The sequence below is a fragment of the Cricetulus griseus genome (genome assembly GCF_003668045.3).
Source record: "Cricetulus griseus strain 17A/GY chromosome 1 unlocalized genomic scaffold, alternate assembly CriGri-PICRH-1.0 chr1_0, whole genome shotgun sequence".
Taxonomy (NCBI): domain Eukaryota; kingdom Metazoa; phylum Chordata; class Mammalia; order Rodentia; family Cricetidae; genus Cricetulus; species Cricetulus griseus.
The window spans coordinates 76993193-77003980 of NW_023276806.1; positions in this window are offsets into that span (position 1 = coordinate 76993193).

Genomic DNA, 10788 nt, shown 5'->3' on the forward strand with positions numbered 1-10788 from the left:
TGATTTCTTGTCAATAAAATAGTTATTTTTACTCAGTTGAGAAATCATTTTTACTAAAGGATAGAAGATAGTCCTTGCAACTTAGAATACATGTGGTCTGAAATAGTTATTATTTTAACAAGTTAATGGTTAGCACAGCAGTAGGCTTCTAGAGTCATCTTAGTATTGTGATGTTCACGTTTCAACAGTTGGTATTTGAATATTTATTGATTTCTGAATCAGTGAACTTTACCAACAAGGGGCCTGCAAATACAGAGATATTTCATAGTTAAATGCATCAAACCGTGTTCTATTTATATCCTACTTCTTCATTTTATCTCTTTCTACTTGTAGCTTTCAGATAATGTCATCAACACTGTAGGAAGAAACAGAATGGTTCATAAAAATCACTTAGATATAATTTACAGACAAGTGACTATGAAAAATTTTCAGATAACAAACATGGAACATGTTTCATTTTCCTCCTTAGATTTTGTCTTTAGCAAAGCTTACAGGTGAATGTAAGACATATTTTTGATAGGTTTTTTGTCTATTATTTCTTTTTGTAATACACATAAAATGGTATAAATAAGTCGTACATACACAAGCTGTGTTGGTGCATATATTGTGTGACTATCTAATTACATCAGTATACCCACAATTTCTCTATGTTGAATTGGTTTTCTATTTAACTATTTAGCTGTAGTTAATTAGATCAACTTTACAATGATATGGAAACTGATCTCTAAAAAATGAATACCATTGAGCACTGGATATCAGTACCCTTTAACAGGTACTTGGCTTTTTCACATCTGTGACTTGCCAGTGGCTTGCCTTATGAAGGGAACAAATGGGCTTGAAAAGCTATAATCAGAAGGAAAGGATTAATGTAAGTTTCTGGTATGACCTTTCAGTTGGACAGATCCATTTAGGAGACTACTGGTCACCATGGATGTGTGACACTGAGGAAGGAAGAGAATTGTATAGAAAACTGAAAAAAGAGGTAGACATTTTGGAAGACTAGAGCAGATCATTGCAGTAATAGATAGTTTTTATGAGAAGCTGGGCAACCAGAAGGCAGTCCTCTGGGTGGGAATGCCTCCTAAGTTCAAAACTACTAGCTGTCACTTATTTAGTAATGACAGACTTAGCCACACAGATATCCATAAGACAGAATGGTGACTCTTTCATTGTCTCAGAGTGAAAATGACAATACAGGAGTGAGAAATAAATGCTGTCTTCTTTACTTTTCACTTCCAAAGAGTAGCTATTTCACACTAGAATAATGATATAAACATCCACCAAGGAAAGAAATGAATGTTTAAACATCAGCCTCGAAAGAATTAAAACCTAGCAATTTTTGGAAGCAAGAATCTTGAATAAGCCAACCTCCTGCTTTGAATCATTACTGATGCCTATAGGGTCTTTGCTTTTCCCTAGTTGACTCCCTGGTGTTTGGTCTATGGTGCTACATCTAAAAAACTCTTTGTACTTTGCCTTCTGACCTCTTCTCTTTCTCATACCCCTGCAATTATATAAGTTGTCTAATATTTAATGGAAAAGTTAGAGCTTCTCATTCAGTTTCCATCTGAGTGTAGTCATAAGCACACATGCACCTCTTGTGATATTAGCTTAAAATTATCTTGTCTCCAATAACCTTCTATAAATAGATACAACACTAATTCTGTGAATAGGCAATTGTTTTATAACACAATAAAACTCAGGTGAAAATTCCTTTTTATGTATTGAAATAGGCTCACATTGATCATAATTAAAAATATGTATATTTAAAAGAGCTTGTTGTGATTTGTTAATTGCCTGTCCAAACTCCAGGAAATGAGTAACTTAATTACACCTGCAAGTACTTTTCACTCTTTTCTATAAGTAGTTTTCCTCCTGTACATTACTCCATTCACAGCCTGCCTGAAATACAAGAAATAAGCAAAATAAAACACCTATATTTCTTTTGAGTATTTCTGAAGCATCTGAAAGTAATCCAAGTAGATTTTCCTTTCTTCATATTCTAGGATGTTCTGTCCTTTTGGGAACTGATGTTATCATAAACCCCTTTTCTATTATTTTTCTCTTTTTTAATGTCTATTAGCACTCCTGAGTTTAGATTTCTTTTTATTCACCCTGTTTTTAAATTTCAATGAATCCTCTATTTGTCATTTTCAAGAGATTTTAGAAAAATCATTTATTTTAATTGACAAATAATTATGTATATTTTCATAGTGATACCCAAAGATGTTTGCTTTGCTACAGGTGCACATTGTTCAAATTCTGAATCATATAACTAATTTTGCTTGTCACTGCATGTATTATTTGTCTCTCGGTACAATCATTTCAAGTTTATTCTCTTAGCTATTTTTAAATACATTAAATTACCTGTAGTAACTATGCTATCCAAACAGTTTTCAGAGCTTGCTACTTCTGAACACCTGACCCCACTTAACCAGCACTTCATAATGGCTAAGCATCCCTCAGAAAATGTTAGTTACCACTCTGCTTTCAACTTCAAAAAGTTCTACTTTATATTCAACCACTAAATGGGATATGAATATGTTCCTTTCTCCAGCATATATCCCTGGCCCCTCACAAGTTTGAAAATGGAATTTCTTCATCTTTTTTGCCTATCAGTTGCCACTCTTTCAGATGTGATGGGATCGGAGAGAATGAAGCTAACAACTGAGGCTGACTAAAGCCTCATCAATAACAAACTTTATTCAGCCTCAATTTATACTCTGAAGGTTTGAGAAAGTCACATGAGTAAAGTACTCATGCGTTCAACCAAAAAGAAAACACATGGCAAACATATGTTTCCATAGAGGCATGTAAAGAATAGTTTAAAAAGTTAATTGAGTAACAACAGCAAACAATGATGAGTGATCTCAAATGAACTCACTCCTATCTGCTGAACATGGGAGGAGCATGAAAACACAATCCAAGAACAATTCTGTGTTTTGAAGAAACTGAGTTTACTAGTTCTTATTTTTGTGGAGTGTTTCCACAGCACATAGAATTCTCCTCACACAACTTCATTCCTGGGCCATGTTCTGACATCAGTCACAATGGCAGTGGTTTCTGTATCTTGGCTGTCACCACCTAACTCTACAAGGAACTTCAGAGTTCAGCTACCTCCTTAAAATAGTGCACAAACATTCCTTGGAAACATAGTTAGGATTTCTTTACAAATATTCATCATCACAGATTAGATGTTTATATTTAAAATATACTTTTACTCTGGAGCTGTTAGGAGTTATAGTTTATATGTAAAGTTTCCAGTGAATTATTTTATATTGCAGATACATTTTAAACATGTCATGTAAAGAGAAGAAACCTAGACAAGAATCAAAAAAATATCTTTTTAAATGATGTTCATGGATTATTATTTAATATATTTTGTAAGTCAAGTGTTACATTATTCATAGTGAGAGAAGTTTTGGTATCATATTATTAAATAATTTCAAAGCTCAATGTCTTGAGACAGATAAATGCCATTAGTTTGATATTTAGAATAATCAGAGCTCAGTGTATGCAGATTTACAAATAAAAAGGACAAAATAAATGAAAAAATTAGTGTTTGTTCAGAATTGGCGAAAAAGACATAAAGTACAACAAAGAAGGCACAGAGGGGGATATTTCAGTTCCAGTCTATTGTTTCTTATGAGAAAAAATGTTTCTCAGTAAATCATTCATCATGCATTGTCATGCATTGTAATTACACTTCCAACATTTCTAATATAACAGGTTATTAATTATTGCTCGTATTTTATTAGCTACATCTTATACTTTTACTACCATGCACTTAAACCAAGACTTTATAAACCATTTGTTCTTATATATATCCATTTTTTCATTTCATTTAATATTATATATAAGAAAAACATTTGTTGGTAAGACATTGTGATCACAACTAAAAATCTTTCATTCTATATGTCTCTTCAGCCGATTTTATTGCTATTTTCTGATTCAATCTTATGTTGAAATTTGAGAGAAAATAATCTACAAAAAGTTCATGAAATCCATGCCATACAACAATGGCTTTCTGGTAGTGTTTCATTCACCACAATCCCCTTTGATGAATTGATGGCTTCCACAATGAGTTCTGAAGATGCACAGGATATTTCCAAAGGGCCAGATCTAACCTATCACGTGGTTTACAACTATGATATTCCACATAAAATCCATTATTGTTTAACTTTAAGATGAGCCGATTTCCCTTGTAAGACCCCCAAAAAAGTTAAATTGGAAGAAGAATGAATAAAAATGGAAGTGTTTTAACTCTTTCAGAGAGTAGGCTTGACTACAAATCACACAAGTGTGCTCATTCTCACTAATGCACATCAGTTCTCACTCCCTTAACAGCACAGAAAATTCACAGGAATCAGTGAGCATCTTGACTTCAGGAAGTACTAACTTCTGATTAGGGACTCAAGCTCCTGTCAGGATAATCCATTAGCACCTGGAAATGAATAAAGCTAATCTTCTGTGTTCCACAATTTACATATGTCTTTCATGCAAATATGACTTATAGTCTCACACTTCTGCTCTTTTGACTTCATTCAGTTATTCATGATAGCAGCTTTTCACAGAAAATTATCCCCATGCTCTAGTAGATTAAATAAGACATATTCCAGGCAGCCATTGTTTAGATGTGTCAAAAACTACAAAAGAAATACAGTGAGTGATAGTTGTATGAAAAGTTTTGATGCTAAAATGGACCTAAGATATACATTGTCTTTCTTGTTAGAATATGTGGCACATGAAAAAAAATCAAGAAAATACAGAAATTAAAGTTACTTCTATGCTTTTACCATCTCACTCACAAACATGATATAGATGACCCTTTATCATGTTTTTTTAGGTTTATACCTATTTACTGTCATTTTGTTTTGGCCTTAGGTAGAGTGAGAACAAACATGTAATAAGGAGAATGATAGGATTCTTATGGGATTATTTAAGCTATATTTACTACAATGATAATACAGTCAGAAGGTTAGGAGTGGCCAGGTATCTCAAAATAAAACAAAGCATATAAATATTTAAAATTAGACCATTAGGAAGTCCAGAAGTGCAACCCTGTCTGAGAATCTGATGTCTGTAAAGTACTGACAACTGCCTAGGCCAGCATTAGCAATTGGGCCATCCAAAGAGAGACTCAAAGGTGACAACAGGACAACCAACCACAAAGGGCACCCAAGTACAACACAGGAACCTTTAAGCTGGAGAAGTTGCGTGAGAGAGTCTGAATGGCAGGGAACAGTCAAACTTGTCCATATAACCTATCCCTTCTAAACCTCTAGAAATGTACAATGTCATCTTCGCAGTTTAACTATGCCTACCCAGTCATGTTCCATATTGCTTTCTTTATTTAAAAAATATATAATATTGATCTGTTGTGGGTTTGTGCCTTTACCAATGTCAACTACACAAAGAAACTCCTCTGATGAGGTCTGATAGCTTCACTAATCGATAGAAAATCGAATCTAGAGGGCAGGTTTATGCTATCTCCATTTGGAAGATTAATATTAGTAAACTCAACCCTGGGGCTTATGAGTGCACAATTTTTGACAGTTTGTAGTACTAGGCATGTGTTTCCTCCTGCAGTAGAGTAGATTGTGATACTTGAAGATACCATGACCCAACAAACAGCACAAGAACCAGCATTACAGAATAAAATTGGTTAGACATCCCATACTAATGACTAAAATTATATCAATATAGTCCTGTTAATATCACTGATGCTGTAATGCTAAAGCTTTCTGACGAGCTGTGCAAGCCCTACCACCACATGGGCACTTTCCACCAGGCCGCCTGAGTTCTGCCTGCCACCACGTTAAGGTCCCAAGTAACACACAGAGACTTTTTTTTTGTTTTTTTTGAGACAGGGTTGTTCTGAGCCTATCCTGGCACTCACTCTGTAGACCAGGCTGGCCTTTAATTAACAGAGATCTGCCTGCCTCAGCTTCTCAAGTGTTGGGATTAAAGGCATATACTACCAATGCCCAGCTAACACAGAGACTTATATTAGATACAAATGTTGCTTGCTCAATGACTAGGATTTCTCATCTGCTAGCTCAGTCTTAATTATCAACCATAATCATAAACTTCTGGTGGAAGCAGGCAGAATGCATCCTGTCTCCTCCACAGAGAGAAGTAGGAAGAGGAAGAGCAATAGCAAGAGTAAGAAGGATCAACTTCCTGCTCATATATGTGTCTTGCTGCTATGTCACTTCCTGCCTGACTTCTTTTTACTACATTTCCCAGAATCTTCCTCGACTCCTAGTCCCACCTAACTTGTTGCCTCATTGGCCAAAGAGTGTTTTAAAAGTGCTCAGACATAAGTGAGTCATCTATTATCACTCTTCCAGCAAGGCTGAGGGACCATCACAGAAGAGGGGAGAAGACTGTAACATATACAGGTTGAGTAAGACTGGAGTGAAGCAATGTCTTCTGTATACAACAGGACTGCTATACCCAAGAAATGTTCCAAAGTACAGCCAAGTATCACTGAGAATTCATGAAGGCACGAGTTTGAGGACGCTGGTTACAATGAGTTCCCAATCAGAAAGCAGAGACCTCTGTGAAATGTTCTTGGAGTTGAGGAGAGTGGAAAAGATAAAGCTCATAACAAAGATCTGCAGTGCCATTAGTAGAAATGAAAGCTGAATTCCAGGATAATAGTGCAATTTCAAGTGATGATTTGGTGAAGTATGGAGAAAACAGGCATTTAATGGTTGGTGGTGAATGATGTACAAAGACAAATTGATTAGTCATGAAAATGAGAAAAAAAAAGAAGAAACATTGTGGGATCATGTAGTCTAAGAAGAAAAAAATGAGAAAGGAAAGTCAGCGAAGAGGAGAAAATGTTTTCAGAAGGGCATGAAGAATACTTATGGAATTTTATCATTTAGTATCATCATATAACCTGGCAGAAACACAGTCCTCAGCCAGGAAACATGAGACTCCACATATGTTCCATGACCTTGGTGCCTTTGCCTCCCATGAACCACATTGAGACTTTCCTGCAGATGTTTGTCTTTTCTCATTCTCTGTCAAGTACACCTGTACTGTAAACATCCCCTGAAGTCATCAGAGGATTTATTGTTTCCTGTACACTTAATGTCTGCATCCTCGATCAACACGTATCATTGACAGACTAATATTATTATCTTTTTTGTATATACCAAGTCTTCTGGCTCAAAAGTTGAATGCTTTTTGTTCTCCATCTGGCTGCCATTCTAGATTTACTCTTAATATATAAAAGATACCATGCATAGAAGAAACAGCAAATTAAAGAGTATTCAGGGCTGGGCCAACAAGAATAATTGACCTAAACTGCTGGGAGTCCCAGTGCCCTCCAAATCCTTATCTTACTATTGCTTCATTTTGAAACCAGTTTTTGTCCACTGTTGCTCTCCAGGGTCTTTCCTGTTGTATAACAGTACAACCCTCATTTATTCAGTCAGAGAGGTAGTAATATTTAGAAGGCTACAAAAATGAATCTTCAATGCATTCTGCATACTACAAATTGTAATTTATAGTCATGTTTTTGTGTCTACTTCCCATGCTTAAATGTAAGCCCTTGAGGTAAGACCTTATCAATATTAATGTCTTTAAAATTTTTGATACATTTATTTATTAATTTATTTTGAGTATGAACCGGTGTACATGCCAGAGGACATGCTAGAATGTTTGTAAGTCAGATTTCTCCTTGTACTATGTGAGTTTCATGGATTGAAGGCAGATTACCAGCCTTGGTGACAGTGTCATTATCTGTTGAATCATCCTTTCAGGTCCTCAGTATTTGCATTCTTAATACCAGAAGGTTCTTGACATTTGGTAGGCTGTCAACTCATATTGCTTACTGAATGTATAAATGGAAGTGTGAATTCAATAAAAATTATTAGCATATGTTAGTTGTATGAAATAATGGATCCTCTAATAACTTTTATCATTTCAAAATCCTGTTTTGAAAAGGGTGTTCAGATAACCTTTTAGTGAGAACAAAAATATGCTCCCAAATAACTAGAGGACAAATAAAAAATGTATAGGGGCAAAGAACTCATAAAAACATTTTAGGGGTTCCTGAAGAAATGAAATATTCCCCATAGAGGGATGGAGAAAGCTGGGTAGAATATCAAGATTAAAGTGACATTGTTTTTTCCTCAAGGAAAATGTGACTATTTGATATATCAGAAGACTCAGCTTTATTTATAATCATTAACAAGAAACACTAATTTTCCATGTATGTTTAGTTTTTATTTGCCTTCCTGTCTGCAGAGGTTTTATTTCCCCAATTAAAAAATTCTTACAATATGAACAAAAATATCATATTGAGTAGTCAGGGTAGATGGCTTAGAGGATACAACACCTAAATACTGCCAGTAATTTCAGCTTTCAGGGATCCAAGATGTGGGTGTCCATGGACCACTTATAAAGTCAATATCTTTGGAATAACACTGGATTTTTCATGAGAAACTTTCCAAAAACAGAACAATATTTGTTTTGATTGATATAATACAAGTTCTGAAGGACCACAGCTGCCTAAACAAACTACAACACCCAGCAAAACTTCTTATTCAATGGAGAAATTAACGAGTATATTAAAAGTAGATTAAGGGAACAATTAAATAGCTCTTACAGATGATACTCAAATTTTTCGGACTAGAGAGAATGATTAACATTAACAATGGTCTAGAGGGAAATAAAAAATATTAGATCAGTAGTTAAACAAGTAAGATTTAGGAAAAAACTGAGCAAAAACAGAAATCTGAGATATCCTCAGATACCAATTGATGGCCCCCAGAATTTGGCTAGTTAATATGGAATTACTTTGCAAATTACAAAGGATTTATCTAGCAATAACAAAACTGTTTGGTGTGGTTCGGAGGAGGGTAATAAATGGACATTAGTAACTGAAGGTGGCCCATGATAATTTGGCTCTGGATTTCCAACATTCCAACCTCACTACATCATTGAAGTTCTAATCAGACAATCACCTTTTTTTTTTTTACTCAGAGCCTCTTTCCAGGTACTCTTGTTTTCATAACAATTCTATCCCCATTAATAAGTCACAGAAAGCAGAAACACACACACACACACACACACACACACACACACACACACACACAGAGAGAGAGAGAGAGAGAGAGAGAGAGAGAGAGAGAGAGAGAGAGAGAGAGAGGAAGGGAGCAGAGACAGAGAAATACAGAAAGACAGAGAGACAAAAACCAGGACAGAAAGCAGGAAATGAGTGAAGCTAGGCTGTAAAACCTCAAAGCCCACACTCAGGGTCATATTTCTCCAGCAAGGCTCCACCTCCTACAGATTCAATAAACTTCCACCAAATGAGCTTGTGGGCACCATCTATCCTTCAAACCACTAAACTTTGCAAATAATTAAGTAATAAAGCCTGAAGCCAATTGTTTTTTTCAGTCATTTCAATGCACCCTAAATTATGTATTTTATTTTTCTTCTATTTCTAGACATGCCTACTAAAAATATTATCATATGTGGCGAACATGTTTCTTCATGTATATATTAAAACACTACAAGAACCATATTTATAAATTAATGTGAACATACTTTCTCAAGAAATTAACATAGCATCTTTGGTCTATTCAAAGTTACATAAGACCATAAAATATTATTGCTTAACATAAAACTATTGATTGTTTTCATAAGATACAAATGTTATTAACCTATGTAATTTAATATTAATTATGTGGATCTGGGTAACAATTTCAATACAAAACAGAATCTAGAAAAAATTCTGTTTCATTTTTCAAATAGGCATTTGTATAGAGAGCTGTATAGGAGGTGAAATGTTTTATGATAATCAAACACCTACAAGTAATTTACATTAAAATATCTCCTTTTGGACTAATAGATTTCTCAGAAACATTCTTAATATGTGAGTGCCAAATCCAATATTTGTATTAAGGCTATGATACATTTAAATTTATGGCTGTATATGTTTGTCAAAGATTTTTCCATTAAATTTCCTTCAACAATGGTAAACTTAAAGTCTATATAATCTTATTCTGTGTATAATTGAAGAATTTATGTTATAAAATCTTAAGATAATAACTGATTCCTAAAATTTGCAAGATAAATTTTAATGCATTACAAATCTGCTGCCCATCTTCATGCAATTCTCTCTTTCAAAAACAGGTTTTTCAAGGTTGTTTTCTACCTTTATTTAATTGTTGGGTTTAAATATTATTTTAAAACTAATGTTTATATTAGATTAGCCTACCTAAAAGTATACATTAAATCAGGCTAGTCTCTGTGAGTTTGAAATCTACTATCTTCTATTTTGCTTATGTGTAAAGTCATGTATTTGAAAGTAAAGATTTTTAGATTAAGAATCACTGCTATAATAAAGTCAAGCAATCTAAATATAAAGCACTGACAGGCTAATGACATGCATAAATCTATAAAATATTAAGCATATATGACTATTTATTTGAATAACAGGACTATTTATATGAATTCATATGTGTGCATATTCCCCATGTGCTTATAGTAAATGACCACATGTTTTAGTACTGTGAAGCTACCCAACATTCCTTTGAGACAACTATAGAACTAACTAAGTATAGAACAGAAAACAAAACAAAAAGTACACATGATTTAATATCCTTCAGTAGATGTTATTTCATTTAATGTCACCTTAGATATGATTATGAATGTAGTCAGAGCAAATTTGTATTCCTTTGAATATTGCACTGACGATTATGGTTCCTACTTCAGAGTAAAGTAATTGGGGCATGGGCCTCTAAGTGAGCCAGAATCCAAAGA